The following is a 6,535-nucleotide window of genomic DNA, read 5'->3' as shown; positions in this document are numbered from 1 at the left end:
AAAAAACAAGAAGACGTCATGGGAGCACGATACTTGCAAAATACGCCCCCTCCCCCCCTCCCTAAGAAAAAAAATTCCATAGATACAGCAAATTGTCCATTTCATCAAGATTAAAATTGACAATCTTGATCAAAGCTCGGGTCAATAGGAAAAAAATTGACGATTTTTCAGATGAGAATGATGATTTTGGAAGGTTGACCTTGAGTTGACCTTTGACCTTTTGACCTCAAAAATAGTTGGATTCCCTATTTACTGACAATGTGCAAATGCTGTTCAATTTTCAAGTCAATCGGATGAAAATTGATGGTTTTTTTCAGATAAAAAGTGATGATTTTGGAAGTTTGACCTTGAGTTTACCTTTGACCTAAAACAAAGTATGTTTCCCAATTTAGTGACTCTATATGCAAATGCTGTTCAATTTTCAAGTCAATCGGTTGAGAATTGATGGCTTTTTAGATGAAAATTTATGGTTTTAAAAATTTGACCTTGAGTTGACCTTTGACCTTTTGACCTCAAAAATAGTATGTTTCCCAATTTAGTGACTCGACATGCAAATGCTGTTCAATTTTCAAGTCAATCGGTTGAGAATTGACGGCTTTTTAGATGAAAATTTATGATTTAAAAAATTTGACCTTGAGTTGACCTTTGACCTTTTGACCACAAAAATAGTTCATTTCCCAATTTAGTGACTCGATATTGTTACGGATTCGTCACTTCCGTTGTTGTGGTTCTCATCCACTGTAAACATTTTTGGTTCCATGTACTATTATTGTTATCGTTTAAGTGAATTGGAGATAACTGTTTTCAAAAGGTAAAAAAAAATTAATGTTTTAAAAAGAAACCGGAAACCGGATCGGGACCCGGACGAAGAAGAAGAGAAGAGAAAGAGGAAAAGGAGGCGGAGCGAGTGAGGTCAGAGAAGGAGCAGAGCTGCGTTGAGGTTTTGAGCAAACGCTGGCGAACGGGGGTCACTAGCGAACTTTGGTGTTTCCTGGGAAAGGGTTTCCTGCGACAGAGTTGTTATCGCTGTGACAGATAAACCTGCATGACAGGTTTTGCGGTTGATTCTGAAGAGAATCATTGGAGTGCCGTTATATCTCGAGAACGGACCGTTGGCCATTTTGCCTCGCGCTGGATTTTCGCATCGCTCCAGGTTTTTCACCTCACTTCAACCATTTCACCGCATCCAGACGTTAACCTGGTGTGTGTGTGTAATGTGGATTTTGAGTGTGAATTTGCGGTTTGCCGATTGGGAGCCGTTGAACGTCCATACCCGAAGGTGTGATTTCCCAGCCGCCTCTTGAGGACACTTTTGCCCATCTTTGGCAGTGTGACTGGCAACCGAGCGGGATTCTGGTCTCGATACAACATCATTCTGACGATCACTGGAGCGTGGATCGACTTTGGCTTGAAGCCGGGACAGAGACATTGGGAATGTTATTTTCGCTCACTTGGAGCACAGTGAGTTATATTGTACGAAACTGATGGTACCATCATAGGAATGATATATTGGTTGTACAATTGATTAATATTGTTATTGTACTGTTATTCTTGTGTGACCTTAATACAATACTTGTTTGTTGGGAACAATTGGTGTGGTTTCACCATTGATCTTTGACATACAGAATAACATCTTTCTGCCGTGACTCCTCTCGGGGCTCGGAGATACACCGTGATCCAGTGATCATCGGAACGATGTTGAATCGAAACCCGAATCTCGTTCAGATGACAGGCACAGTCACGCCGCCCAAAACGGCACAAAGGCGCACGCGGCCAAAGTGGAGAAAAGGGTCACACGGTTAAAGCGGCACAAAGGCGCACTCACGGCGACTGGGAAATCCAAAGGCGCCCTCCAGGTATGAACCTTCACTGTTCAGAGCCGGCGAGCCGCAAAGTAATCGTCAAAAGCCTCGGTGCACACACACACCACAGATACGTCTGAAAGCGGTGGAAAGGGTTGACGAAGCAAGGAAAGTTTGCTCGACGCGCGAAGCACGTGAGTCAAAATGGCCGACGGCTCGTTCTCGAGTCGCAACGACCCGGCGATGATTCTTCGGAATCTAACGCCAAACCTGACACGCAGGATGATCAGTCACAGCGATAACCACTGTATCGCAGGATTCCTTTTTCCCCAGGAAATCCAAAGTACGTGACTCTTGCTCGACAACGTTCCATCAAGACCGCAAAGCAACCAGCTTCTTCTCCGACTCTTTCGCTCCGCCCTCTTTTTCTTCTCCTTCCGCTTCCTCGTCATCCAGTTCCAGTTTCATTTAAAACTTTAACCTTTTTACCTTTTGACAACAATAACCGTCATTTCCCTCAAACCATCATAATAATAATACATGGAACCAGAAATGTTTCAAGCGGATGAAAACCACAACAACGGAAGTGATGAATCCATAACACTTCCCCCCCTAAGGAAAGAAAGTTTGAACATAGTGAAAATTTTCTTTGTAGGTGAAACTCTTCCAACAAATAAAAGTAAACTCACACCCAAATCATCAATTCCCATGAGCCAATCTATATATATATAAAACACAGTTTGTGTGTGTGTGTGTGTGTGTGTGTGTGTGTGTGTGTGTGTGTGTGTGTGTGTGTGTGTGTGTGTGTAATGTTACCGATAGACTCCTAACCGGAGAGGCTTACGTGCTTGATATTTGGCATAGACATGGCCATTGAGCCTGGGACGAACATGGCCGAACTCAAAATATTTGACGATCCATATTTTTTATTCATATTTACCTCAGCGCATTTTAGCGCACGGAATCAACGGAATCAGAGCAGGTGGGCGCTGATTCGCTCAGAGCGATCACGTGATGACGCTATGACGCTATGAACGTTATGACGCTATGAACGCTATGACGCTATGACGCTATGAAAAAAAAATCGCTATGACGCTATGAAACGCTATGAACGCTATGACGCTATGAATGCTATGACGCTATGAACGATATGACGCTATGAACGCTATGACGCTATGAACGCCATGACGCTATGAAACGCTATGAACGCTATGAACGATATGACGCTATGACGCTATGAAAAAAACAATCGCTATGACGCTATGAAACGCTATGAACGCTATGATGCTATGAACGCTATGACACTATGAACGATATGAACGCTATGACGCTATAAACGCTATGACGCTATGAAAAAAAAAATCGCTATGACGCTATGAAACGCTATGAACGCTATGACGCTATGAAAAAAAAAATCGCTCGCTTTACCAAGGGGCTCGCTCTCCCCCCGTTCCCCTCCCCTCCCTTTCCCCCTCCCCCTCCCCTCCCCCGCCCGGCAATGCCGGGTACTTCTGCTAGTAATCAATATTTCCCAAAAATAAAGCAACAAAACTTCAAACAACCTACAGAGAATTCCAAAGTTATTTCACTCTGGACAAATCATCAGCAACGACATTGTCCCTGCCCTTTACATGCTCAATTTCCCAGTTGAACTCCTGCAAAGCCAAACTCCATCTCATCAACCTCTAACTTTATTTTTCATTTTTTTTGAATGAAGGTTAAGGGGGTGTGATCAAAAATCCAAAGTCAAGCAAATCTATAGCACTTTTTTAGGGAGGCCGAGCTGAGAGCCAGGTTTCATGGTGGTTGGGTGGTGAGGCCTGGAGGTATTCACTACATGGACGCCTTTAGGAATGTGGAGTTCTCGGTTAATCCATGTAGGAAAGTTCACTACCTGGACGCCTTTAGGAACGTGGAGTTCACGGTTAATCCGTGTTGGAAAGTTCACTACATGGACGCCTTTAGGAACATGGAGTTCACGGTTAATCCATGTAGGAATCTTGGCTCGGCTGCTCCGCAGCATTCAGTGCTTCAACTCTTCCTAACTTTCATAATAATCATGGTTGGAATGCTTGTCGCTGTAGTCATGTGAATAGCCGTCCCCTTCTCGGCCACTACCCTGATAATCATCCCTTCGCAAGCTGCCGTAACCCTGGGAGCGTCCAAGTTTTCCTCCTCTGTAGCCCCCTCGACGCCCATGGCCTGCCTTCTCTACTATTAAGGTCCGACCATCCAAATTCTTGCCATTCAAATCCTTTTCTGCATCTTTGGCGTCCTTTATGTTTTCAAACGTGACAAAGCCAAACCCTCTTGACTTTTGCGTCTCCCTATCTTTTATCAGCCGCACTTCCAAGAGTGGTCCATATTGGCCGAAGACAGAATCCAAAACAACTTCCTTTGTTTTGAAGTTCAGTCCACCTACAAAGAGCTTGCCAACATTGCCTCCATCCATGACTTGTGTGCGCTGACACTTAGTTTTTGGGTACTTGACAAGACGTGCCTGTGCAAAGCGTGACGTCAGTACCTTCCTCTTCTTTTCAGAGTGCTTCCTACCTATAGCACGAGTCGCAGCACAGGATGGAAAGATACCCGGAATCTTCTGCTCTAACTGTGCAGTGTTATTTTTCATGCTAGGCTTTTCAACAAACATCGGGTTTCCAGAAACTTGACCACCGGCCAAATCATTCCCGATAACAAAAGATATTCCCTCTACAGGTAGAGTGGCTTGTACCCCTACGGTGACCGGTCCTGACACCAAATCAGACTTCAAATGGATGACATGAAGTGGGGCTTTAACACAGCCACCAACTCCCTGTAAAAGAACACTGACACCAGTTGCCGTCTTCTCTGACAATGGCAAAATGCCCTCAAGCATCAAAGATTGATGTGCTCCTGTGTCTCTCAATACCCTAACAGGTCTTTGGTTAGTCAAGTTTCCATCCAGGGACACAAACCCCTCTGACATAAAAGGTTTGTAACCCTCTTGAGCAAGGTTGTTCTGTGATGCCGTAACTTTGGCATGGGAACCTTCACAAGGCACTGTCGTCCAAGGACGATTTCTCACATTTGCCAATGCATTCGGAGTTGTACTAGTCTGACTCCGCTCCTGATTTTTCCTTTCCAGGGCATAACATTGGGACATCAAATGCCCAGGTTTCTTGCAAAAAGCGCAAGTAGGCCTGGAGGAAAAACTCGTGGTCTGCCTCAAACCCCCTGGAAGATATGTCTGTTTTGGAACTGTAGTGTTCTGATCCCTAAAAGTCGTGGTATCAGAGTTGTCCTCATAGTCATCTCTAGGTCGCCTCCATGAATCTTCGTTCTCTGCACCGGATGTATCATAACTCCCCTGGCGAACTCTAGGCGAGAAGTTAGGTTTGTGGAACCCCATCCTGTGTGTCAAGGCATAGTCATATGCCACGGTTGCTGCCTCATACAACTCTGGGACCTTCTTTTCCTCCAGATGTACTTTAATGTCCTCGTGGACACTGTTTGAATTCCTCCACCAAGATCAATTGTCACAACAGTTTGAAGTCTTTCCCAACCCCTTTCGAATCACTCCACCGATCAAACATGGTTTCCTTCATTCTGGCAAACTCCACATGGGTCTCACTCTCCCTCTTCCTGGCATTCCGGAATTTTTGCCGGTAAGCTTCAGGGACCAATTCATAGGCTTTGAGAATGGCTTTCTTCACTTCCTCATAATCTATATATGTGTCCATTCGGTAAAGCCGAAAATATATCTTGAGCTTTACGCACCAGAACACTTTGCACTAACATAGTCCAGGACTCCACAGGCCATTTTAGCATTTGAGCCACTTTCTCAAAGTGTAAAAAAAACTTGGCTACCTCCTTTTCAATGAAGGGTGGAACCAGCCTCACATGCCTACCAACATCCCAAGTGGTCTGACAAGTTGTCGAACTAGCCGGCATAGATGCTACCTCTCCCCGTTCTCTCATTAATTCCAACTTCTTGAGTTCAATTTCCTTCTGACACTCCATGGCACGTTCCTTTAACTCCCTTTCGGCTCTCCTCTCCTCTGCTCTTTCCTTTTCTCTTCTTTCTTCGAGTTCCCTTTCAGTTCTCCATTCTTCTACTCTTCTCTCCTCGAGTTCTCTTGCAGCTCTCCTTTCCTCTGCTTTTAACCTTTCCTGGCTCTGCAGTTGCATCTCCGTTTTCCGGAGCTCCACATTTTCTTTTTCCTCGGGTAACCAATCCAAGGCTACCTCTGTCCATGTTCCCTGTCCCACCAGAGATTCTACCACCAATGTCTGCATCTCTGCCTTGTTCATACTAACTTGGACCTCCAAGTTAAAATGTCTGGCCAATATCAAGAGTTCCAATTTTTTTTAATGCTTGGAACTGTGTCTCATTAGGGGACGCCGCAAACTTTCCTGCATCAAACACCATGGTGACGATCAGTTAACACCTGTTAACCTTCACACAAAAAAATTTCCAATTTTTTTTTTGAACAATTTGGGAATGTTGGGGGAAAAATTCCAAATTTGGGAATTTTGGGAATGCTAGGAAATTCTATCCCGGACGAATTATCAGGGAATTTAATCCCGGACAAGCCCCCAATTTCTGTTACGTGCTCCTCCCCGACCCCCTGGTACCTCCGAGCCCCGAGAGGAGTCACGGCAGAAAAATGTGTTGTTCTGTATGTCAAAGATCAAGGGAGAAGCCACCCTAATTGTTACTCACAAACAAATATTGTATTAAGATCACACAAGAA

Source organism: Myxine glutinosa, chromosome 13, assembly GCF_964187855.1.
Source record: "Myxine glutinosa chromosome 13, kmMyxGlut1.1, whole genome shotgun sequence".
Classification (NCBI taxonomy): domain Eukaryota; kingdom Metazoa; phylum Chordata; class Myxini; order Myxiniformes; family Myxinidae; genus Myxine; species Myxine glutinosa.
Note: the sequence above shows the minus strand (reverse complement) of the source record.